This window comes from Pituophis catenifer, unplaced genomic scaffold (assembly GCF_029215685.1).
Source record: "Pituophis catenifer annectens isolate HBS135680 unplaced genomic scaffold, rPitCat1.0.hap2 SCAF_8, whole genome shotgun sequence".
NCBI lineage: Eukaryota > Metazoa > Chordata > Lepidosauria > Squamata > Colubridae > Pituophis > Pituophis catenifer.
Window position 1 is genome coordinate 57,249,841 of NW_027256888.1, and position 27,952 is coordinate 57,277,792.

A 27,952-nucleotide genomic window follows, 5' to 3' on the forward strand; every position below is an offset into this window, starting at 1 on the left:
CTCCTCCGGGTCCCGTCAGCTAAACTATGCCTGCTGGTGGGCCTGTGGGGGAGGGCCTTCTCTGTGGCTGCCTCAGCTCTCGAACCAGTTACCTCCTGAGGTCCGGACCATCCCCACCCTATTGGCCTTCCGAAAAACAGTGAAGACCTGGCTTTTCCGTTAGGCCTGGGGCCATTGATCTCGCTCTTGCGATCCAGCGAGATCTGGCCATGAATGGTGTGAATGAGTTTTAATGTTTTTAATTTTTAATTTTTTTTATAATGATTTTAAATGCATTGTGAGCCGCCCTGAGTCTTCGGAGAGGGGCAGCATACAAATTGAATTAATAATAATAATAATAATAATAATAATAATAATAATAATAATAATAAGCAATAAATCACTTTCATCTTGCTGAATCTGATGTCTAGTATCACATCTAATAATCATTGATTATTTATAATTTTAATGCTGTTTTTAATTAGAATCTTATGGAACAGCATTCTGGAATTTTAGGGACACTGGTAATATTTTAACCTATGTTTTTATGAATTATGAACAACCATAGGTAGCACCAATTAGACATCTATCATGACATGGAAATGATATATATGTAATAACAATTTGTTTTTTTAACACCAAGGCTATATTGTCTTCCTGAAGCTCCACTTCAATTATGGGTGGAGCAGTGTGTTACTGTAGTATGCTATTTACCCTCAAGGCTTGGCTTCTCTCCCTGTATATTTTTGGTTTATGTTAAACATGCTGTTGTGAGATAAACACAAGATACCTATCTATTTTGATGTCTTCATGACTTGGTCTTGACACTGCTGGAATCAACCAGTATCTTAATAATGATGGCAGGATATAAATATTACAGGAAATATATAATGCAGAGTGACAATAAGAGTATAGAATCAATCTGAAAATAAAATCAGGCAGGCAATCTCAAGAGGGGTAGAAAAATTAAATTTTAAATTAATTTATGGACTTGATATTATCTTCAATACTGATTCTGTTGTTTCATTATCATGTAAAGAATAACATAACCCACTTTGGTCATTTTCGTACATCTTTCTATAATACCCACTTTATTTATGTTTGCTTTTATTGTTTGCTTTTAATTCTACTTTCCCAATTTGGCTTAGAATCTATTAGCATAGAAACTATTATACTGTTATAATATACTATTATATTGGTTTGTGTATTTTGCCAAGATTTTTTCCTATTTCCGGTACGCGTATTTCTGTTTGGGTAACCAAAAACAAGTTTATGGCTCTTCTCATAAGAAGGGGTAATATGCATAGCAAGTATCAGGATTAATTTGTCAGAAGCACTGTTAGGTAATCTGGGTAACACGAAATTTGAAACCTGCACTCAAGGCAGGCAAATACTCAGGCAGTTTACACATTTGTTATAAAGCTATTTTTAATAATTAAATCTGTTGCAATTGAACTTCGTAGGGTTTACTTGGCAAGTAAACAAGGGATCAGATTTTTGTATTTTGGATATTTGAACACTCATATATCATGCACGTTGACATCGCTTCTTACTTGCTGTTCTTTCCTTCCTGGCAAGGAATCTGGAATGTCTTTAATTGATATCCTACAGACTTGTATGTTACAAGAGCTGTCAGAATTTGGATTTAATCTGTACAAAACACTTTGGAGGGCACTTGAAGTATCTAGAACATCTTAAAACAGCTTTATCTTTTCATGAGATCATGCAGCATCTGTGAGACAGGTGTCTCAAAGATGCGTTTCTTTCTTCAAAAGACAGCTGGATTTTTTCGTTAAGGAAGAAGAAGAAAATGTTTCGCTTCTCATCTAAGAAGCTTCATCAGTTCTGATGGCAGGATGATGGAATACATGTGAGGCAGGTGGTACATGCATCTTCTAAAGCATGGGTGTCAAATTAGATTGCGTCACCTTGACATATTGTGATGTTTTTTGCCTTTGCGGAGCCGGGGTGGGCATGCATCTGGCCTGCAGGCTGCCAGTTTGACACCCATGTTCTAAAGCAATCCTTGCAGATTAAATCTGAAGTGTCCTATATATGTCTTTTTTCTTATTGTGATGAATGGGAGAACCCACTGTGTAAAATTTCTGATAAACCTATAAGCTATGTTAAGAGTAATACATATACACACCTCTTATTATAATTGGGGTTTCTGGGATCTGGTTATGTAGCATCTGAAATACCACAAGTGTCTCTCCTTACATCATATCTCTTGGTATGAACGTTCAGAAAAAAATGAGTTCAAAACATTAAAATGTTTCAAGGTGAGGTGGGGAAAGGATGTCATCTAGAGAAACTAAGTCATTTATGTCCCAAAGGTGCTTTTTCAAAAGGCAACTGGACTTTGTTTTCCTTTGAAGACGTTTTGCTTCTCATCTGAAGGTAAGAAGTTCTCAAGAAGCTTCTTGGATGAAAAACGAAACATCTTCAAGGAAAAACAAAGTCCAGTTGCCTTTTGAAAAAGCACCTTTGGGACAACCATGACTTGGATGACTGAGAATCTCCATAGACATCAGTCATTTGACATGCAAGATAACTATTATCAACATATGCTCATTGATGTTTATATTTTAAAATAATGAGTATAGCTAGGTTTCAGTCAATGACCAGTTATTCCAGGGGTCCTCAAACGGTTTAAACAGGGGGCCGATTTATGGTCCCTCAGACTGTTGGGCCAGACCAGCTGGGTGGGCATGGGTAGGTCATGTGACTGGGTGGGTATGGCTAGGAGATCATGTGACTAGATAGCATGGCCAATTTAGCAGGCCATTAAACAATGCACACTTTAATTGGTTTTGCTCCTGGGGGTGTTTTATTTGCTTTTGTTTGCATGTTGTTCTTTTGGTTGACTTTTCTTATTACTAGATTATTTTTTCAGTTGTTTAGTTGTCTAGTGGTCCACTTCAGGAAACTCAGTTTTGCAACAATTCTTCTCGGCTCCAAGGAGCTTACAATCAACAAGTCTCTCTCTCTCCCTCTCCCTCTCCCTCTCCCTCTCCCTCTATTTCTATCTCTCTCTCAGTCTAACTGACTCTCTTTCTCTCTCCATCTCTGTGTCTTGTCTCTCTGTCTTTCCCTCTCTCCTCCCTCTCTTTCTCCCTCTCTCTGTCTCTGTCTCTCTTGTCTGTCTGTCTGTCTGTCTCTCTATCTCTCCCTCTCTCTATCTATCTTCTATCTATCTTTCTCTTTCTCTCTGTGTCTATTTCTATCTCTCTCTCTGTCTATCTCTCTCTGTCTCTCTCTCTTCTGGAGGCAAGGGAGGTCAAAAATGGGGTGCACAGATGCCCTGGGAGGCCTCTGTGTGCCCCATTTTTGGCCTGTGGAGTGCTACTGAAGGCAGGGGAGGCCAAAAATGGGCCCATTTTTGGCCTCCTGGGGCATCCATGCACCCTGTTTTTAACCTCCCCCACCTCCAGTAGCACTCTGCAGGCCAAAAATGTTGGCCTTACCTTCCAGTTCCAGCCCATGGGGTTCGCGAAGGTAAGTCCTGTGCTTGGCTGGTGTACTTCATTCCTGTAAGCAGACTCATTGTTCTTATTAATGAACCCCACCACTGTTGTGTCATCTTCAAATTTAATAATTGTGTGGTGTTATACAATGGGGTGCAGTCATGTATGTACAAGGAATAATGGAAAGGACTTAGCACACAACCCTGGGGGGGGGCCTCCTGTGCTTATTATTGTTAAGGGAGAGCTACTTGTATGGATAAGGATCTGTACATGTAATTTCTAAATTCTACATTACAGGGAGTTTTCAAGTTACAACAGAAGTTTGGACCAGGATTGTTGTTAAGAAAATGCAGTTGTAAAGCTTGTATGATATGAGCTCAGGGAAGTTGGAGAAAAAGGGGAAGGGCACTCACGAGTGTGTGCGAGCTCAGGAAAGTTGGGGGACAGATGTGGGGAGTGCAGGGAGGGCCAGGAAGGAGGGTGGGGGGAAGCGTGCATATGTGTGAGCACAGGGAGGTTGGGGAAAGAGGGAGTGTCTCAGCTGGTCTAGGCAAGACCCAGTAAGGAGACAAGTAAGAGTCGGGACAATCACGCAACTGCGGCAAACTCTGCTTTAATTCAACCCCCAACCAGGCCAGAGCCTCAGAACACAGCAAACAGGAAAAAGAAAAGTCCTTGTAAAGTCAGTGCTGGAAACGTCTGCCTCTCAGTCCTTGGGCCCAGCCCCCTCGTTGGCCAGCAGCCATGCTCAGCCATGCTCAGCCACGCTCAATAAGCTACCATCCGGTGGCAGGCAGTGTATGTCCAGTTGCCAACGCCCACATGGTCAGGATGGCCCAGCTGATTGCGCGCAGATGCCATGGGAGCTTCTGGAAGCAGTTGTTTTCTCAGCTGGTGCAGCCTTGAGGAACGTTCAGTGGGGTGGTTCCTGGCTGCCATGGAGGCTGCCGGAAGCCGTTGAGTGCTCAGCTGTGTGGTGTGGTCCAGTAGGTTGATGCCGCGGTTGGGCAGCGTCGTCTCTTCTCCCCCAGGCATGGTGAGCCCCGTGCCAGGGCTTGACAGGGGGCTCCCCCTACCAGGGGTCCACCTGGAAGACGAGATAGATGGGTTAGACATGACCCTATGGCATGCAAATCCCCTTCCCGGTTTGGTGGGATACTGTCAGCAACAAGTGTGTGGCCTTTACATCCTGCTCGGGTTTTAGCAGGCTGCTGTGGAACATGGGATGCACCTGGACCAGCAAGCGTGGGAGTTTCAGTTCCACTGTCACAGGGTTTATTACTAGTACGATAGGCCCTAGGTACTTAGGCCCCAGCTTTTTGCACGGTACCCTCAACCTGAGGTATTTCATGGAGCAATATACCTGGTCCACAACCTTGTTGAGCACATCGGACAACTCTTTACATAGTTCTCGATCTCTGCCCTCATGCGGGGCCACCAGAACTGCCATTTGGCTAGGTGGAGGGTTTTAAGGAACCCAAAAGAGTGTAGTATATGCAAGCTCAGGGAGGCCTGAGTAGGAGGACATGGGGTTCCTTCCTATGTGTGAGTGAATAAGCACATGGAATTCAGGAAAATAAGACATGAGATATGGACATACTGTATGTGTGAGTGCAAGGAGGCTAGGGAAGAAGGGCACAGGACACATGCAAGTAAAGTAAGGCTGGTGGGGAGGGAGAGAGAGACTTACCAAGCAACTTGCAACCTTCCCTGCTCGCTTCCTTATACTTTGCTTGTGGGAATCTGGGAGGGAGGATCGCAAAAGGCGATGATTTGAACACAGTACACTGCAACCAATCATTAGTGCAAGCTGGTTGCTACGTGCCTAAATTTTGTTCACATGACAGTGGGCCACTGCAATGACCAGAACTTCAAAATCAGTTTTAAGTCCATTCAGCTCTCAGCTCCGCTAGGCTGCTCATGCAGGATGTCGGGGGGGGGGGAAGCAAGACAACCATGCTTCAGCTCAGCAAACCTGGTTTATTTTCCTGTGACAAACAGCTACTAGTTGATGCTGGATCGTAAGCACGAATAATATTGACGCTGATGGCTGCCGCCCTACAGCGCCCCTTTATAGAACCGCCCCACGCTGGTCTGCAGGTCTCCATTGGCGTCAGCTGGGAAAGTGCTTTAATTCTCCCACCGGTGTGCAGCGTGGTCACCTACTGATGACGTCACTGTGGCTCCGTCGCTCCGAGCTGGCTGTTCCATTTGTACAAGGCTCAACCCGTCCCGCAACCGTCTACCCCCCATCACCAGTGTCTATAATGCCTAAACGGTATCCCCCCATCACCCGTGCTCAGTGACACCCCCCCCAGGATGTTTTTCTGCCGACATAGCGTGCTGGTGTCGGGCGTTGCTGCTTGACATCAGCGTCATCATAACTGAATGAACAGTTGGAACTGGAGGACTATATATAGTATATAGTATATAGTAAAAGTGCATAATACAAAATTAATGTCATATAGCCATGATGGCGAACCTATGGCACGTGTGCCAGAGGTGGTATGCAGAGCCCTCTCTGTGGGTACGCACGCCATTGCCAGCTGCTCTTCTGGGTTCCATCACACATATGCGCGCTGGCCAGCTGGTCCAGCATGCATGTACAATGGCCAGCTCCTCTCTTCCAGGTAATGGTGCTCCCACATGCACGCATTCCAGTTTTGGCACTCAGTACTGAAAAGGTTACCCATCACTGTCATATAGAATTGTCCAAGAAAGAGAAAATGCACTTATCTTCAAGTTCAGAACAAAATATTCAAATGTTGTATATGAAACATTGCACATCATTAGAATAAAGAAGAAAAAACTTAAGCTTTCTACCATAATAAACTAAAAATGTATTAAGTGTAACAGAGCATAGGAATTTGAGACAAGTTGGTGCTCCTTTGTCCCCAGGCCCAAGAATTCCATACAGAATGGTACCTACCTACCTACCGTCCAAAGATTTGGCCAAGAGATTATTTTTAAAATATTTAAAACAAATCATAAGGAAGCAAAAGGGTCATTGCTCAGATGGACTGCTGCACTGAAAAGTCAGCTTGTTTAGATTACAGTCTGTGTTGTTTTGGGTAATGGTTTTGCTTATGTGTAGAAGAGGTTACTCAATGTTTTCATCACTTTGGGTTGCATGAATAAGATTCTAAACACAAAAAATAAAAGCATGCATTGAACGCACACATTCCAAAGTTAAACCAGCCCACTAATCCAACACTGAAGTAGTAGTTTCTATACAAAACATAGAAGTATTATCAACATTTAAAACTTGTTTTTTCTCCCAGCAAGTGGATCTCATAAGGAGCCTGGGCACTGGTTGTATTATATGCAATATTTTCCCTCATGATCTTGCTGCATTTATTCATTGTTTATAGCTGATTTTATAGGATGTTTTAAATGTCAGTTTTATTGTACACTGCCCAGAGTCGCATCACATGACATGGGTGGCTGTATAATTTTGACAAATCAGTAAATTTATCTGTCAAGCATGCTTGGGTATGCAAATGCATACTCTTTTGTACTAATTACCTGGAAAATAAAGCACAGCACAATATATATGCATCTCAACTCCTTCATGAATTCCAACTTCCTTATTTCAGAGACTTGTATTTTGTCTTGTGTATGTGTTATTAAAGCATTAGTAACTTATTAAGAGCCTTGGTGGCGCAGCAGACTAAAGTGCTGTTAAATAGCACCAGCTGCCTGCAATTACTGCAAGTTCAAATCTCACCAGGCTCAAGGTTGACTCGGCCTTCCATCCTTTCGAGGTAGGTAAAATGAGGACCCAGTTTGTGGGGGCAATAAGCTGACTTTGTATAAAAAAGAACACCGCTTGGGGGGGCCAAAAGCCCTACTAAGCAGGTATATACAAAAGTATGAAGGCTATTGCTTAACGCATTGTAAGCCGCCCTGAGTCTCCGGAGAAGGGCGGCATATAAATCGAACCAATAAATAAATAAATTAATTAAGTAAACTTCTCCCCGCTTTCCATTCCTACATTATTCTATTCAGTAGCAGATAACAGTAGCAGAGACACGATTGTTCCTGATACTCTACTGGCTAGACTGAAAAAGAGTTTTAAAGAAACAAATTTATCATAAACAACAAAATGGCAACCCAAAACATTTATTACAACATCACTAAAATCAGCTATATTTTGTTCTGAAGTCAGAACAGAACATATTTTGTTCCTTTTTTTCAAACCTTTAAGAATCCATATTTTGTTTTGTTTCATACTCGAAACAGTTTTTTGTAGGTTGGAATATTTTCATGTCAAAATGCTTTAGGCATCATTTATTATCATGGTGTAAAAGGTTGTAATGTCTTGTTCTTTGGAACAAAGCTCATAAAAGACTTATCTGCATTTCCTGCTTGATCTGGTATAATGATAACATTCTATCCTTAACCTACCTTGCCTACCATGAAGGCAACTTTTGTTTGTCTTATGTTCAAAGGTAATCCGTTCCCATCTCTGCCAAGCTCATTGATGCTACGTGGTCTGTGCACCATATGTTATTTTTTATCTACAGTCCTCCTGTGTGTTGAGGCAGTCGTGCCTCTTTTGTCAGGGCTGTTGGATTGAGAACTGATGAACCTTTAATAGAAAGGCTATAGTTAAACTGATTGTCAAGGTTTCGACTAATGAACCCAAATGTGTCAGCACTCCGAGACTTTCCGTTTCCTCAAAGAACTGCTTTATTATTATTTTTTATTGCAAAAGTTTTACAATTACATTTTCTCCCCTTTTTCCCCCCCCACCACCCACCCCAAACTTCCAAACCTCCCTAACCCTCCCTAACCCTCCCCTCCCCCCAGACTTCCACACAATATACTCATATCAGATACAAACCCCCCCTTAGTATAAAACTTGTATAAAACTTGAACCCCTCCCTCCCCCTTATAATTTCTCTTTTTATTTTCATTACATTAAAAAATTTCTAATACATTATTTTCAAGTAAAAGCTATTTGATACTTCCTAGTTTGATATTTGTTCTGAACATATTCTATCCACTTTTTCCATTCCCATTCATAAGTCTCTTGTAAACAATCTTTTAAGTATGCTGAAATCTTCGCCATCTCTGCAAAACTGGCCATCTTCAAAGTCCATTCCTCAATAGTGGGCAAGGCTTCATTCTTCCAGTATTTACCTATCAACAATCTTGCTGCTGTTATCATATACAATATCAATTTTGTTTCACCCAATGTAAAACCCTTAACTATACCCAATAAAAACAATTGTGGAGAGAATTGAATTTTTTTCTTCAAAACATTCTGCATGACCCACCAAATTTTTATCCAAAAAGCCTTAACTTTCCTACAGGTCCACCAAACATGATAATATGTAGCATCCAAACATTCACATCTCCAACATTTTGGCTGAACATTAGGGTACATACATGATAACTTTTTGGGGTCTAAGTGCCATCTATAAAACATTTTATAGAAATTTTCCCTCAAATTCTGCGACTGTGTAAATTTAACGTTCTGAACCCAAATTTTTTCCCATGTTTCCAACATCACTGGTTCTTCAAAATTTTGAGCCCACTTAATCATACAATCTTTAACTAGTTCGGTTTCTGAATCCCTTTCTAACAAAACATTATAAAGCCTTTTAATATGCATTGGACCTTTCTCTTTTATGTGTCTAACCAATTCTTCCTCGTGCAACATAATACCAGTTTTTTGGTCCTCTTTCCATCTCAATTGCAATTGGTTATATTGTAGCCAAGTTAAATTAATCCCTTCAGCCAACAGTGTCTGTAGTGTCTTCAGCTGCCATCTGCCCGCATCTGTAAAAAGAACCTCTTTATATAAAACCCCCCCGAGTGACATTATATTTGTATTCCACAAAGTATGACCAAGATCCAGCCATAGCGGTATTTTATAATCCCATTTGAATCGGTGCTTCTTCCAAACTCTCATCAAAGAGTCTCTAAGTATATGGCTTTTAAATACTTTGTCGACTTTGTTATCATAAAATAAGTAGGCATGCCATCCAAATTCAAGATCAAAACTTTCTACATTCAATATTCCAGTCTTTTTCCTTCCAAACCAATCACTTGTTAGAGTCAAAGCTGCTGCATCATAATATAGCTGTAGGTTTGGTAGTTTAAGACCTCCCCTTTCTGGAACATCTTGCATAATTTTCAATTTCACTCTCGGCTTTTTCTTGTTCCAGACAAACTTATTCACTCCAGCTTGCCACACTTTCAATTGTTTATCACTTTTAAGCACCGGAATCATTTGAAACAAAAAGAGAAATCTTGGCAAAATGTTCATTTTAACTGCTGCTATTCTTCCAAGTAGAGACAGTTGCAGTTTTTTCCAAGTCTCCATATCTTTCTGCACCTCTCGCCACAACACCTCATAATTATTTTGAAACAATTTCATATTTGATTCTGCAACCTGGACTCCTAGATATTTTACCCTTGGTACAACCTCAAAACCTGCCCTCCTTTCAAGCTCGTGTTTACGATCTTGTGTCATATTTTTAACTATCATCTTAGTCTTTTTGTGATTCAGTCTAAAACCTGAAACTTTACCATAGTCTTGTATAATGTCCTTCATCAGGATTATTGATTCCATTGGCTGTGTTAGGGTAACAACTAGATCGTCTGCAAATGCCTTTATTCTGTAATCCTCTTGCCTTATCGTTATACCTTTCAAGATATTAGAGTCCCGTATTGTATTTAACAAGACTTCTAGTGTTAAAATAAATAAAAGTGGGGACAGCGGACATCCCTGTCTTGTTCCTTTTTCAATTTTAAACTCTGTTGTCAAGCTTCCGTTAATAATAATCTGTGCCTTTTGCTCTTGATAAATTGCTGAAATCGCCTGTACAAATTGATCCCCAAAGTTCATCTTTTTTAAAGTCTTTAGTAGAAAATTCCAATCCACTCTATCAAAGGCCTTCTCTGCATCCAAGAAAACCAGCACTGCAGGGATCTGTTTGTTCTTCTCAAGATATTCCAATAGATCTATTACTTGCCTTACATTGTCCTTCATGTATCTACCCTCGATAAATCCCGCTTGGTCGTCATGAATCACCTTTTGAATTACTGGCATCAACCTGTTGGCTAATACTTTTGCATAAATTTTATAGTCGGAGTTCAAAAGAGATATTGGTCTATAATTCTCCGGTTTTTTAGGACCGGCTTGCGCTTTTGGTATCAAAGATATGTAAGCTGTTGTCCATGATGGGGGTATTTTACCCCCTTGTTGAATGTTGCAAAATAGGTCTCTAAGTTGTTCCACCATTTCAACTTGCAGAGTTTTATAATAGACTGCAGTCAAGCCATCCGTACCAGGAGCTTTAGCTGTTTTTAATTGTTTAATTGCTACTATTATCTCTTCCACTTTTATAGGATAATTCATTCTTTCCTTTTGTTGGTCAGTAATTTTTATAACTCTTTTATCATCTAGATATTTTTCTATAAGTCCATTCTGCACATCCTCTTTAGCATATAAGTTAGTATAATAATCCACAAAAGCTTCTTTAATTAATTTTTGTTGAAAAATTTCTTTCCCTCCAATATCAATACTATCAATAGTCCGTATACTCTGTTTTTTCCTCAATGTATAGGCCAACCATCTGCCCGGTTTATTAGCGTTACAAAATGTATTATGCTTCGCATATTGTAAGTTTGTTGCAACTTGTTCCACCATAAGCATTTGAAATTGGTCTTTCAGAAGTTTTATAGCACCACATATTCTTTCATCTGTTGGATTTTTAATAAGTAACTGTTCTTTATTCTTTATTTCTGCTTCCAATTCAGATCTTTTCCTTTGTCAAATCAGTCTATGTTTAGAGTTCATATAGATAAGCACCCCTCTCATGTAAGCTTTACTTGCATCCCAGACAATTTCTATTGGGGTGCCTTTATTCAAATTTATTTCAAAAAATTCTTTCAAGTGCTTTTTAAGTTCTATTATATTTTTTTCATATCTGAACAAGTTCTCATTTAATCTCCAAGAGCGTCTCTCAGTCTTGCCTATCTCAATTTCTATCCATACGCCCACCTCTGCTAAATCCTAAAGAATTGTCACATGACCATCAAGCCACGCCCACAAAATAAGCCACGCCCACAGAACCCATAGTAAAACAAATTAGAACCCACCCCTGGATAACAAGTACAAGCAGATCTTACAGCCTCGTTTTCTACCAAAGAAATCCAAATTAATGCAACTATATATTCCAAACAAAGTTTATTTAACAGAACTAACATTGCTCATTGTTATCACTGCTCAACAGAACCAGTGTTGGTCATTGGTCTCTGAGAAGAGCTATCATTGCATCACTTAGCTCATTTCTTTAGTGCTAATATCATATGATTGATCATTAACTCTTTTGAAACCTTTCCAAATTGCAAACAAGATGAAATATTTGGAATACTGGATCAATTGAAGGATTAGAAATATTAATGGAAAAATTAACGGATATTTTTTCAGAGATATTTTGGGATACTTATTGGCTTTAATTTAATAAACAAAGGACAATGATGTTAACAAACAATACGACTATTGAAAAGTAAATGGAATTAATGGCAATAATATATTTTTCTGTGCCTAAGGTGCCTTTACATAGGTATGCATGGATTTTGCTATGTGATGTGCCCATTTGTTTCAAATGTTAAGGCAGCCTTTTCTTTTTATAAAATAATTACTCCCTATACAATTTTTAAACAGTAGAAAAATATTCCAACAGAACATTTATTCATCCACTCATCATGCCTGACTGCCTAAAATGTAAACCACTGCTTTTTGTAAAAAAAACAAAAAACAAAAACAAAAACAAAATCCTCTAAATGGCTGAACTTCATGTGTGTATGTGCAAATAGTTTACACAAGTAAGCAAATGGAATGTAAATCCACAAAATATTCACCTATTACTAAACTGAATGGTCTGCTAAACTTAATAGTGGACATGCATTCTGAATGCTTTGACTCTGGCTGATTTTGAGATTCAGAATACTTTTATAAATATAATTCTTTAGTTTTAAAGACATTTTAAAAGCTACCCAACCAGAAGAAAAAAGAACATGATAGGGTGATCTTCCTTATTGTTTTTATGATCCAATTTGTTTTCTTTCTACCAGATAGAAACTTCATTTTTTTTTAGTAGCCAACCAGTGCTAGGTTGCCAAAATATTGTGAGTTAGGGATCAACCTTTAAATATTGGAATGGAAGAAAACAGCTATTATTCTATCCCAAATGCACGGACCTTGATTAGGAAGTGCTTTACTTTAAACTATTTACAAAATAAGCCCATTTATGTTTATATACTAACTGAAATTCATTCTCAGAAATCCAAGGAGGTCCTCCTGCCCTGAGGAGGAAATTGATTCAACAGGAGTGCATGAAATGAAAGTCTCAACTCTGGAAAATATTTGTAGTTCAGGGTTGAATTGTCAGGTTTACTACCAGACTGCATCTGGTAATGAGTTATCTGAAGAAGAAAATCAAGTTCAGTGAACACAAACAAGTTAAAAGATTAAGATCTTCTTTTTTTTTTTTTAAACAGCCTAATGAACCCTCCTTACTTTTTTTTCAATTAGCATATCCCCAAGCCTAAAGGAACTGAATTAAAGTTATATTTGAGGATGGTGAGCAGATACAGAAAATACAACAGTAGCCAAGGGATAGCAACAGATCAAAGTATGTTCTAATGCAGAATAAGGGGAAGGGGAGGCATTCTAAAGATACCTTAAACTACTAACAATTACACTTAACCTTGAGGTACCCCCCAGCATGCTTTCCTTCATATAGATATAGTTCCATTGAGGACTAGCCACTGAGTGTGGTTGGTCAGACGGTTGCTAATCCGTATGGTGGTGGTACTGTCTAGCTCACATTGTTCTATATTAGGCTATGTTCTACTTTGTCAAATGCCTTACTGAAGTCTAAGTGAACTATGTCCATAGTGTTTTCCTTATCCACTAATTTAGTCACTTTGTCAAAGAATGCAATTTTTCTGGCATGATCTATTTTTGACAAATGTGTGCTGGTTTCTATTAATTGTCTTGTTCATTTCTAGGTGCTCATAAATGCACTGCTTTGATTATCTTTTCCAGGATTTTCCCAGGTATTAATGTCAGGCTGATTGGTCTATAGGATCTAGTGGTTTTTCCCCCCTTTTTGTAGATTAGAACCACACCATCTCTTTCCCAGTCCTTTGATATTTCCCAGTACTCCAGGTTTTCTGAAAGATTATGTTCAGTAGTTTCAAGATCATGTCTGCCATCTGCTTCAGAACTCAGGGATATAATTTATCTGGTCATGGTGATTTCGTCTAAAGTGGGTAGGTATTCCCTTACTATTTTCTTGCCTATTTTTCCTATGATGTCTCCTATGGTGCTGCTTTTAGTAGCTTGGACTATTTTTTCCTTATGCAGGAAGACTGATGTAAATAATGAATTAAGCAATTCTGCTATCTCCCTGCTACCATCATCTCCTTGCCATCTTCTCTCATTAGTGTTTTTTTTTTTTAATTTGATTTATATGCCGCCCTTCTCCGGAGACTCAGGGCGGCTTACAATGCGCTAAGCAATAGCCTTCATTCTTTTGTATATTTATACAAAGTCATCTTATTGGCCCCACAACTGGGTCCTCAATTTACCTACCTTAGAAAGGATGGAAGGCTGAGTCAACCTTGAGCCTTGGCGAGATTCGAACCTGCAGTAATTGCAGGCAGCTGGTCTTAATAACAGGGTGCCTTAGACCACCAAGGCCCTTTTTTTTGCTTGTTTCCTTGTTGCTTATGTGTTGAAAGAAAAACAAATGTTGGCATTTGTTGCAAGTCTTAGTTCATTCTGAGCCTTAACTTTCCTGATTTTGTCCTCACAGATTTGGGCTATTTGCTGGTATTCTGCTTTAGTTATATGTCCTTTTTGCATTTTTTATACTTGTCCATTTTTTTCTCAGTTTGTGACAGAGTCCTTTATGCAACCATGGTACTGTCTGGGGTCTCTTGTTTTTCTTTCTCTGTAGTATTGTCTTAAATTGGGCTTTTATAATCTCATTTTTCAGAGTTTCACAAGCATGAGTTGTTAGGATTTAGGATTTCCATTCATACAGTCCTTCTTAAATTCTCTCTTAGTTTGTTGAAGTCCGGTCTCTTAAATTCTAAGACAGTAGTTTGACTTTTTTCAATGACCTGTGCCTATATTTGTTGAATTGTACTATGACATGGTCACTCTCCTCCGAATTCCTACAACTTCAACGCCTTCTACCATTTCATCTCTGTTAGTAAAAATTTAGTCGAGTATAGCTAACACTGTAGTTTTCTCCTCTACCCTTTAGATGTCAAAGTTGTCAGCCAGGCTTACCAGAAACCTGTTTGATCTCCCATTTGGTACAGATTTTGTCTCCCAGTTGATGTCAGGGTAGTTAAAATCCCCCATTACTAGGCATGTTTCCTAGCTAATATTACCTTAATTCATAGTTTAATTAGCTAACATTAGCAAAAAATCCACCTTATTTCTGGTGGATTGGGTGGCTTATAGTGCTGTATACACCAATGGCAATGTCATTGCTCTTTTATATGAACTCATATGCATTGAAGAAGGCTTTCGTCCTTGGTTTTATGCATTTTGATAAAGGCATAGTGACTTCTTACATATTATGCAACTCCACCTCCTCTTTTGTTAGGTCTGTTTCCTTTGAACAGTTTATATCCTTCCAACTGTACATTCCAATCATGAGTTTTATCCCACCAAATTTTGGTAATGGCAACAATATCATACATGTCCTTGTGTACTAGCACTTCATTCAGTGTGTTCCTCAAAATTTGAGCATAGTGTATAGGCATCTGAGTGTTTTATGGCTGACCCCACATTTGCTTCAGACATCTCTTGTTTTATATCTGAATTTTCCTTCCTTCCAACTGCTCCCTACTTCATTGTTTGATTGGTTGTCTTGGGTTTATTCTTTGAATTAAATCTTAAAGAGCCTAAAGATTGGTCACCGTTCCTCTTCAATTTTAGTTCAAAGCCCTTTGTATAAGCAAAGGCAGCCATTTTCTAAATATATTCTTCCCAGTTCTTGTGAGATGCAGGTCATCCTCTGCCAGAAGCTCTTCATGTAGACAGTGTAGACCATGGTATAGAATCTGAATTTCTCCCTTAAAAGCCAATGTTTTACTTCTAATGTCCTCCATTCCCTCACTAAATGTTCACCTTCATCTGTTGAAGTACAGATGAAAATACCAACTGTGCTCCTAATTGTTTGGCTTTCATGGTGAACTGATCATAGCCTACTATTTTTGATTAAAAGACTCTCAAGCTAGAAAGGCTTCTACCTATGACAGGTAGGATCTGGAATCTGTTTTGATCCATCACAGACAAAAAAGAGGCAGAAAACATGATCAGAAAGTTACGACAAATACTGAGTTGAGAAGGAGGGTGGGATAGTTTGTGCTTTATTCCTTTTTCTTCACAGAGGGAGTTTACTCGTAGTGTAGTGGAAAGAATCAAAGCCACACATAAAAACACAAACAATTATTCTTTGTGAGAATCTGCTAAAGCTGTTTCAGCTTTTTCACAACTGAGCTGCACTGGGTCAGAAGGCATTAATATATAACTCCACCACCATATACAACATGTCTACCTCATTAATATAATCTTTCATCCCGTGAAGGATAATCTCAGCCTTTCACATGGTAGATGTAAAAGGTACAAGAAAGTATGCAAACAACTATCACAAAACTAGGTCTGAGTTAGTGAAGAGTAAATATTATACCCAGCATGAGTTATCTTGTCTGCTGTTGTTAAATTTTTACATGTAGTTTTAATTCCATTTTCTGAAGTTTTTCAGTTTTATAATCTGGTAGTCACTCACGCTCTCGGCACTTACCGCCTGGACTACTGTAACGCTCTCTACATGGGGCTCTCCTTGAGGAACACCCGGAGGCTCCAACTGGTCCAGAATGCGGCCGCGCGGGTGATTATGGGAGCGACATGGCACTCCCATATAACACCTCTCCTGCGCGAGCTGCACTGGCTCCCGGTGGTCTTCCGGGTGCGCTTCAAGGTGTTGGTTCTCACCTTAAAAGCGCTCCATGGCTTAGGGCCAGGGTATTTACGAGACCGCCTTCTGCTACCGATAACCTCCCACCGGCCAATACGCTCTCACAGAGAGGGCCTCCTCAGGGTGCCGTCGGTCAAACAATGTCGGCTGGCGGCCCCCAGGGGGAGAGCCTTCTCTGTGGGGGCACCCGCCCTCTGGAATGAGCTTCCTCCCGGAATACGACTGATCCTGGATCTCCGCACTTTCGGTAAGGCCCTGAAGACGTTTTTATTTCAGCAAGCTGGCCTGGCCTAATTAGATTTTTTATGGGTTAGTTTTTAATTGTATTGCTTTGGGGTTTTAAATTGGGGGCCGATTGATTTCATTTATTTTAGCTATCTTAACTTTTATATTGTATGTATTTTAATTTCGGCTGTTCACCGCCCTGAGTCCCTAGGGGGAGAAGGGCGGTATATAAATTCAAATATAAATAAATAAATAAATAAATATTGTATTACTGATGTGTATTTTTGTAATAACTGCTGATCATTGATCAAATAAGTCTTCAGCAACTCTAAAGAGAAAGCAATGATGGGTGTTATCTTTGAATTGGCTCTGATGGTCATTCAGTGAGTGCAGCAAGCCCTTCTGCCCTAGAACACTTTGAAAATGTTGCTTATTGGACAAACTGACAAAAGAACTCAAGGAGAAAGAGGATACAGAGTATTATAAAATTTGGCATAGATGGTATGAGTGGTTGGAGGATAGGAAAAATGAGAAAGGAATAAAGGAGAGAGAAAGAAATGTTAAAATTAAGGGGGGAAATTGGTAAATTATAATATAAATGACTGAAATGTAAAGGTCAAGTAAGATGAAATAAAGAAGATAGATAATATGGAATAAGATAAAGTTAAAATATGTGTAAATAGCAAATATTGAGAAAGGATCACTACGAAAGCTGTAAAAAAAGTTTATGTATATGAAAATGTTACTTACGATGGGTATTCTATTTTATGTTTTTTATTATAATTATTGAACTATAAAATAACTAATAAACAAAAGGAATAAAAGAGCAGTGGTAATATAATAAGAAAGTACATGCATGGGAATGAATAAAATACAGTAAATATAAGGTAAAATAATGTAGAAAAAGAAAACAATAAGATCCACATGATGTCAAAATAAAATTAACCCAATCTCAATCTTATTACAATTTAGATCAAATTCTATCTTTTTATTTTTATACTTTGGAGAAAGAACACATATAGCATCTTGAATCTATCCTTTAACATCAATAGTATATATTTTTGGTATCTACCTACACAATTTTGATAAAACTAGAATTTTTAACGAAAGATCAAATTCCATATTTTAGGAGCATAATTCAACATCATATTTGCATCTGTAGCTATTTATATTGTATATTTTTTCCTTAGCTCTTAGGTTACGGATGTTTTGTCATGCTATCATATCCCTTCTGTACTACACTAGAGACTGAAACTGCAATTGGATTACTGAAGAGCCACAATTTGGTCCCCCAAGTAAAAAAAAACAATAGTCACCTTCTATAACTTGGACAGCCATATAAATCTACTCAACAAATAAACAAGTAAATAAAATAAATAAAAAATAAACTATTGAAAATATTTTAATGTGCATGGGAAATAAAAAAAGTATATGATCTTCATTTTAGATTTGTTGTTGTTGTTAGTTGCAAAGTCGTATCCGATCCATCACGACTCCATGGGCCTTCCTGTCCTCTACCATCCCCCGGAGTCCATTTAAGCTCACACTTACTGCTTCAGTGACGCCATCCAGCCACCTCATTCTCTGTCTTCCCCTTCTTTTGCCCTCAATCTTTCCCAGCATTAGGCTCTTCTCCAGTAAGTCCTTCCTTCTCATTAGGTGACCAAAGTATATAACAACTGCCAAATATGCATCGAATTAAATTCCAGAATATATACCTGTGATACATTCCAATTTTGCAAAGATGTGCTGCTTTGGAGCATTTTCCATTACCTGCACTCCATAGCAGCTGCCAGAAGTCCCATCGGCCCATTTGCAGCCCCGTCAGCCTGCTCACACTCAGAAGTGCCTGCCCTTAGCTTCTGCCAGCTTGCCTGTGTTCTGCAGTGCCCACCCGAAGTACCCCCACCCCTGTGGGACCCCCCTTTCATGAGTTTCATGAATTACAGGTAGTCCTCAACTTACAACAGTTTATTTAGTGAGTGTTCAAAGTTACAATGGGACTGGGAAAAAAAAGTGACTTATGACTGTTTTTCACACTTAGGACCATTGCAGCCATCCCCATGGTCACATGATCAAAATTTGGATGCTTGGCAACTGACTCCTATTTATGACGGTTGCTGTGTCCCGGGAACGTGATCAGCTTTTGTGACCTTCTGACAAGGTCGGAAGCCCGATTCACTTAACAACTATGATACTAACTGAACAACTGCAATGATTCACTTAACAACTGTGGCAAGCAAGGCTGTAAAATGGGGCAAGGTTCACTTAACAACTGTCTCACTTAGCAACATAAGTTTTGGGCTCAATTGTGGTTTTAAGTCGAGGACTATCTATATTACATTTTAGACTTAATAAAGCAGGAAGACTAAATACTCTTAGTAGAGCAAATGTCTGAACCTCAAAGAAGGTCAAAATACTAACTTTAGTTGCTTGTTTTAAGATTATTAATAAAACCTCTCAGTGTCAAAGTCCAGGATGTAACCTAAGTTAACGCATGATTTTCTTATCAGTTTATGGCTTATCAGAGCATAAGAGTTGCACATACTCTAAGTGAAACCCACATGTGTCAACAACAATGCTGTATTGTAAAGGAAAGGTCCAAAGAACACACAGGATCAAATAAAACTACTCTTAATAAAACTGGCACACCTGTTGGCAAATACTCTTAAGATTTATAGCTTTTTTCAAAATTACATGACCTATACAAACGCGATTGCTGAGATACCATTTGCCCTAGAACCGTGATGGCGAACCTATGGCATACTTGCCAGAGGTGGCACACAGCGCCCTCTCATGGCATGCGAGCTGTCATCCCAGTTCAACTCTGCTGCGTATGTGTGTGCACCTCCCGCTGGCCAGCTGGTCCTCGAGTGTCTGCTGTGCATGCGTGGGGAGGCGGGACGCATGCAGGGGGTGTGCACATGCGTGGGAAGGGGCATGTGCAGGGGGGCTGCACATGCATGCACAGAGGATGGGGCACATGCCCAGGGGGCATTGCTATTTTGGGGTTCAGGCATGCGTGCACGCATTCGTGCACATGTGCGCACGCTTTGGGCACTTGGTCTGGAAAAGGTTAGCCATCACTGCCCTAGAAGAAAGAAAAGTGTAAAAATTCCTGCTGATTGTAGTGGTAAAAGCCATCACTCTGCCCATTTTCTCCCTAGTTAAATAAACAAATAATGAGAATTCACGGAATATGCAGTGGATATTACACATATGTACCTCAGAGAAGAATAAAACTCCCCTTCGTGGAAAAGACTGAAATATCTTATTCATAGAGCTAGAGTCATTCAGGGATCAACTCATGGTAGCAGTAATAAACCCGATCTGGTTTTTCTGTTGGAACAATGGCAGAGTGTTCTGGAATTGGGGGAGATTTTGATTTCTCCCCTGCAATGGACAGACCACTAACTGGTGAGCCTCAATTTCTTGAATGCCACACCTCTCCGCAGGCAGATTGGATAAGTCTGCCCCAGGCAATTAATCGATCCGATTAGTTCCAGAGGAAACTTGAGGTTATTCTGAAAAGCCTGCTTCTTACTCTGGCTGAAGCCTTGGTAGCCGCATGGAATAATGTCACAGCAACTTTAGATTGAATCACGTCTGCGTGGCCATGCCCGATCTTCCCCATGATTCCCAATCTTCCCCATGGTGCACAACGGAACTAAGGGAATTTAAGTGAGCTAAGAGTGTCGCTGGTGACGGAGTGAAGATGACCGAACACAAGCTAGAGCCACTATTCAGATCTACCTCATGGCGATAAAGGTGGCAAAATGTAATTATTTCTCTGCCTTTGTGGGTCTGATGATAGTTGCCTAGCAGCCCTGTTTTGGGTGACTCAGACCCTCCTTGGAGGCAGTAAGGCTGAAATCTACCTGAAGGATTACTGTGAACAATATGCTGCTCATCTGGCAGATAAAATCACTCACATTCACTCTATGTTGTACTCCAGTTTTGGAGCAGAGTCAATGGAGGTGATAGGAACAGAGGTGGGTTTCAGCAGGTTCTGACCAGTTCTGGAGAACCGGTAGCAGAAATTTTGAGTAGTTCGGAGAACTGGTAGTAAAAATTCTGACTAGCCACACCCCCATCTATTCTCCACCTCCCAAGTCCCAGCTGATCAGGAGGAAATGGAGATTTTGCAGTAATCGTCCCCTGGAGTGGGATGGGAATGGAGATTTTACAGTATCCTTCCCCTGGAGTGGGATGGGAATGGAGATTTTACAGTATCCTTCCCCTTCCCACCAAGCGATGCCCACCAAGTCATGCCATGCCCACCAAGCCATGCCCACAGAACCAGTAGTAAAAAATTTTGAAACCCACCACTGGATGGGGACTACATTTTACAAACCAATCTGGGAAGTTTGAGCCCATTGAACCTGAGGAAGTGGACAGGATTCTCTCAGCTAGTTTGGCTACTTGTCTGTTTGATCCTTGCCCTTCTTGGCTGATTGAATATCATGGGAGGGGATGTGTGAGTGGGTCTGAGCAATGATTAATTCCTTCTTGAGAGAGGGAGTGGCCCCACCAATTCTTACGGAGGGCCTTCTCTGTAGTGGCTCCTTCCCTGTGGAACATCGTTCACTGAGATATAAGATTGGTTCTCACCTTGTTACTTTTCTGAAATGCCCTGAAGACATGGTTCAGTCAGCAGGCTTGGTGACCCTGAGGTTGGTACAGAGGGGTTTGTTTGATTGTGTCTATTGCTGCTGCAGGATGGAGAGAGAGTGTTGGGTTTTTTTAAATTGTGGCTGTTTATTGATATATGCCACCCAGAGTCTTCATGTGTGAGTTAGGCATCATAAACATGTCTTCAATAAATAAATAAGATGCAGATTTATTAGAGAAATGCCTGCCATCTCTTCTAATTCCTAGAGTACCTGCAGTGCCACCCAATGTCCTCCTTTCTTTTGTATTTTTTTTCAGGTAGCTAGGCAAATTTCTAAACAAAATTGAAGGTTGTAGACACTCACCATTTCTATTTTCTATAAATTTTATGTATGTATGTACATAAAATTCATGTATTTTATGTATGTAAGTTATTCTGGTAAACAGTGATGCTAAAGGACGGTATTTTAGTTTGTAACTGCTAACTTCCTTTTTTTTAAAGTAGGGCAGGGAAAATAATGAGCTAAGATAAGGTGACTGTGGACACACTGGCACAAGGTGGCAAGCTCTATTTTATTCTAAGAATGACTCTAATGATACAACAGAGTACATTCCTAGTAATCAAAGGCTCAAGGTTTCATATGAGTCATCTGGTTTGAGATGTTATGGTGAAATTCGTTGGGCTGCGATATGCAACAGATTCCTAAGTTCATCTAGAAGACTTCAGATGAACTTCACTGGTTTGTGAAACTGAGAACAAAATAGTTTCTGTTAAGAGATTTGGCAATATGCAAATTGGGAGTTTTTGATTCTGCAGCCATCATGATCAATATCTCAAAACAAACATGCACACCCCAAGGAGATTCTCCCATAGTGATATAATCCTATACATCACACAAAGGTAATATGATTTTGAGTAGGCAAATAGGTCAAAGGATGAATTCTGCTACACTATCTTAAACAAGTACATAGAATAAATCTTAATTAGGAAAAACTTCTTTTTGAGGACATTAGCTGTTCCTAAATGAAATTTTCCAAACCTGTTGCAAAAATCTCTCTATACGTAGAGTACATACCTAGATTAATATTTTTAGTTTGATATGAATGAATATAAACTAATTCTCAGGAATATTTTGGCTAAAATAGGGCAAAATACTTTCAACTGTCCAGGCTGACACTATTCCTACAGAAGAATGTAAGTCTTTCATGACTTAAATTGTATAAGCCTGGAATATACAAACAAAAATTTTAAAAAACTCTTTTAGAAGGCAACAAAGTGTAGTCATTGATTCCCAGCTGCTATAGTTCTTAAATCATTAACTTGTTTGGAGAGGAGCTTTTACAAAAATAAACCACATTATAAAGCACCAAAAATAAACCACCATATTATGCTTCTCTTTATTTGAGAAGCATAATAATCTTTCAATAAAATTTTCAGACTAAATATATTGTTGGTGTTGAGACAACTCTTCTTATAATGTAGCTTAATGCGTAATCTTACCAAGTTACTGCATGCAAAATATTTATAAGATCATTCTGAATTTACTAACTTTGTGTACATGAATTCAGATTTTTCATTGTCTATTTAGAGCAGAGGTCTTCAAACTTGGCAGCTTTAAGACTTGTGGACTTCAACTCCCAGAATTCTCCAGCCAGCTATGTTGGGAGTTGAAGTCCACAAGTCTTAAAGCTGCCAAGTTTGAGGACCCCTGATTTAGAAAGAATTTAGAATTTTAGCATGTCTGCTCCAAAGTAAGTTCTATTGTGCAACAGTTGCTCTAGTTAATGGATCAGCTGACCAGCCAGGGCATAGACCAACCTGAAGAAGTAGTGTAAGATCAGAAGATGTGGTGAGACCTGGCCCATAGAATCTCCAAGAGTTGGTCACAACTGAATGAATAACATCACCATCATCCATAAATCAGCATGAATCAGGGGAAGTTCCCACCTACTGCCTTCCTGATCTACCACTAAGAATAATCTAAGACATGTGCTCCTCTTTAGAATAGTCTTTGGGAGTAGCAAGATGCATTTCAGTTTTAACAAAAGTGCTGAATTTGGAGCTACATTTCTCATCAGCTTCACAACTTATGTTGTAAGTTGTGAAGAACCGTAGGACTTGTAGCTCAGAAAGATTTATTGCTCACATCTATACACAAGAATGTGTGTATAGATGGATAAGGATGGAATGGAATTCAAGGGGGAGGGAGCTGGACTTGAATGTTTTGTGGTAATGCAAGGACTCTAAAGTGATGATGTGTTTAACTCTATCCTCCAGTTTTTCTTCCTTTTCTCCTACACTTATAGCTTTATTAGTTAACACTAAGGATATGCATTGACTACAGGATTGTATTCTGGTCTGATGTTTTAGAATCTAGTCCAATTTAATGCAATAAAATTGCCTGACTAAACTTTGAGGTCAACTCTGAAATGAGATTTATACCTCCTATTGATCAGCATCAAAAAATCTGTAGTAATAATTAAAGAGATATTGACAGGGGAGGATTAATTTGGTGGGCCAATGAGTGCTTCTAAAATTTAACCAAATTCCCTGGATTTCTGGGGAAGAAATTGTAAGCAGAAGACAGCTCTGTAAAAGTGGAAAGAAGAGTCTTCAAGTAGACTGACTTTTTGTAATTCTTCTTCTGATAAGGAAAGAACCTGAAATTGCCCATAAGTGCTCCAGTCAGTTACTTCTCACAAACAGACCACTAAACAGTGATCTCTGATGGTTTTAGAGTTCTGGAAGACAAGGGAAAGCTATCTTCACTCAATGCGTTGTTGGTGCCTTTATGGACATTGGGTTCTCATACTTCCTTTCCCAATTATTTTAAGAAATTACTTATTAGCTGCATTTTAACTATTATGAATCTTTGGATTGACAGGTTTTATAGCACTGGATGTGTTTCTTTCATTACTCAGTGAAAAAAACTTTTAAATACAAGTTCAAAAAGTTAAACATTTTTAATAAACACAAAAATTACAATTAGAACACTGATTTTGGAACATTTCAAATGAACTATGAAATAAGATTTTGAAATTAAGTATAGCAATTCTTCCTATGAGAAAATGCTTTTGTTTTGAATTACTTAAAAATGATAGGGTAAAGCTTTGAAATTGGACATTATAGGAAACCTGAAGGTACTAAAGATTACAATTAAAGAACACTTACTAAAACAGAATGCAGCAATATATTTTATCATTGGACATATTGAAAGATTTTTTTGAACAATGGACCCAGAAGTTAATTTCAAGAATGTCTGCCATTATAGATAGACTGTGTTTAAAAGAAGTAATGGAAGAGGAACAAGTTTTACCTGACAACACTGAGACTGAACTGAAGATGGATTTAAAAATTATAGACAACAAGAATGTTATAGAAAAAGATGCTACGTTGGATATACAAATGAAGCCAAGTGATGTCATAATTATTAAAGAGGATATACAAGTTGCAAACCAAAAGAGTGAGCTGGATAAAAAAAGTTTCAAGACATTATTTGAAGGGATTAAAAATCAAGATGTTAAAAGTAAAGGAAAAGAATTAAAATTGATTTATTTGATCAAAGTTAAAATAGATGTTAAAAGTCCAACCCTTAATAGGCTTTTGCTCTCAGGACTAAATAACAAGGCTTTAATGGTTGGTTTATACATAAGAGAGTTATAGGAAAAAGAGCTTGTTAATTATATTCTAAGAGAAGGTGATAAGTTACTAAATTGTTTATAATGCTGATGAAGGGGAAGTAGTTTTAAAACATATTTCTTCTTTTTTCCTCTTTACTATATTCATATTTTTTCTTTCTATTTGTTTTTTTTTTTTTTGGCCAATTCTATTTTTCTTTAGTTTGTAGTTGTTTGTTTAAATTGAAATTGCTATAAATAATTTTATTATAATAAAAGGTAAAGGTTCCCCTCGCACATATGTGCTAGTCGTTCCCGACTCTGGGGGGCAGTGCTAATCTCAGTTTCAAAGCCGAAGAGCCAGCGCTGTCCGAAGATGTTTCCGTGGTCATGTGGCTGGCATGACTAAATGCCAAAGGCTTACGGAACACTGTTACTTTCCCACCAAAGGTGGTCTCTATTTTTCTACTTGCATTTTTTACGTGCTTTCGAACTGCTAGGTTGGCAGAAGCTGAGACAAGTAATGGGAGCTCACCCTGTTACGCAGCACTAGGGATTCAAACTGCTAAACTGCCAACCTTTTGATCGACAAGCTCAGCGTCTTAGCCACTGAGCCACCACATCCCTCATTAGCTTTATTATAATAAATTATAATTTAATAAAATTATTACATTTAAAAAGAAACAAAAATGCAGACTTTCTTGGAATTATGTTCTGTAACAATTTTTTAATTTTTTTAATTAATTGTTTTTATTAAATTAGTAGAAAATACCAATGAAAATTAAAATAGTGGGAAAATGAGGGAGGAAAAAGGGGAAAGAAAGAAGTGTATGGTAAAGGAGAAAAGAAAAGAAAGAAAAGTGTTATGTATTGATACTTTTAAGCGGGAGTTTCAAACCTGCCTATGTTTCTGATTGGCTGACAGTCCCTCCAGGATTGTATATAAGGAGGGCTGCAGCCTCTGAGTTTTTGCTGAAGTCTCACTGTAAATTAAAGAGCTGTTGTCACTTGCTTGGTTGTGCCTCTCGTTATTCCCAAACCACTTCATTGGCGACGAAGGTGGGATAGAGGTCACAAGAAGCGAACCAGTGAGACCACGAGCTTCAGCTAGGCGACGAGGCGAACTACAGGAGGCATACCGAACATGTCTGCCTACGTTCCGCCCAAGCCTTTTGATCCGACCCGCGAAAAATGGGTCTCGTACCTAACGAGGTTCAAATGCTCGCTCGAAGCCAGCGACATGCAGGGGCTCTCCGCTAATCGGAAGAGGGCCCTCTTCCTAAGCCACTGCGGACCGGACGTGTTTGAGATGGCAGAGTCACTGTGTGAGCCAACACCGGTCCAGACCGTCTCCTGGGACACCCTGATGGCCACGCTCCGGGCTCATTACGCTCCCGTGCCCTCCAAGTTCGTGCAACGATACCAACTCAGACAGCGCGTTCAGCGAGAGGGAGAACCGGTCAGCGCATACATGGCCAGCCTGAGAAAAGCCGCAACCCATTGCGACTATAGAGACTTGGACGATGCGTTGCTTGAGCAACTTATCTGTGGTGTTCGGGACATTAGGCTGCAACGGCGCCTACTCGCTAAGCCTGATTTGACGCTTGCTGGAGCCCTGGACGAGGCCAGGGCTCATGAAGCCTCCACAAAAGCCGCAGAAATGCTGCAGCGTCCGCTGACCAGCAAAGACAACCCCAAGTCTGCCCCGGTGCACAGAGAAGACGCCGGATCCAGCTCGGAGTCCGAGTCGGATGAGGACGTTTTCCGAACGGAGCACCAGAGAAAAGACACAGGCAGCCCGCGGCGAAACTGTCCCAGCTGTGGAGGGCACCATGATAGACTGTCCTGCAAATACAGGGAGGCTATCTGCAGGCGTTGCGAGAAAAAAGGGCACTTGGAGCGAGTCTGTAGAGCCATTCTGCCCAGAAAACACCAACCACGTGAGCGCCGCAGCCAACCAGAATCAACGCGCCAGAAACAACCAACGAGAGAAGGCGGCGCGAAAAAACGGCGCGAATTTGAACCTCGAGATGGCCGCAGCATTCACATAGACCAGGCCAGCGCGGAAATCGAGGACAAAGTCAGCACGGTGGTCGAAATCAATGGCAAGCCATGCTCGATGGAGATCGACACCGGATCAGCTCTCTCCATAATGTCATGGGCGACCCTAAAGACCCTCCTGCCGTCGTTCCAGAAGGACCAGCTCTCCAAACAGAGACTGCACATCCTAGACTACCAGGGGAACCGAGTCCCCCTCGAGGGCATGGGCACGTTCCGAGTCACCTACGGAGACTACGAAAGAGACCTGCCACTGACCATCGTCACGAAGCAGCTTCCCAGCCTTCTCGGCATGGGGTGGTTCCGAGCCCTCGGCATGGGCTTCACCGGCGTCCACCAGATGCTCAAGTCATTGTTAAAAGACAGTCTCCTGACCGAGTATGTGGGGACCCCTATCTCTCTTAATCTAGACCCCAACGTAGCCCAAATAAGACTCAAGGCGAGACGGGTGCCCTTTGCATTGAAACCAAAGATCGATGCGGAACTGGACAAATTAATTAAACAAGGGATCTTGGTTCCCGTTGACCACGCAAAATGGGAAACCCCCATAGTGACCCCAGTCAAGTCGGACGGCTCAATTAGAATTTGTGCCGACTACAAGTGCACGATCAACAAGGCTTTGCAGCCGAGCGCCTATCCGGTGCCGATCGTGCATCATCTACTACACTCCCTGGGGCCAGGAAAAATTTTCGCCAAACTAGACCTGGCCCAGGCCTATCAACAACTTCCTGTCGACGATGCCACGGCTGAGGCACAGACAATAGTGACCCATAGGGGTGCATTTAAATGCACCAGGCTCCAGTTCGGGGTGAGCATAGCACCCGGCCTATTTCAAAGCACCATGGGGCGCCTGTTGCAAGGGCTTCCCGGGGTGGTGCCATATTTCGATGACGTCCTAGTCAGCGCTCAGGACGAACAACAACTAGGGGACAGAGTTAGAAACGTCCTGTTCAGATTCAGGGAAGCGGGACT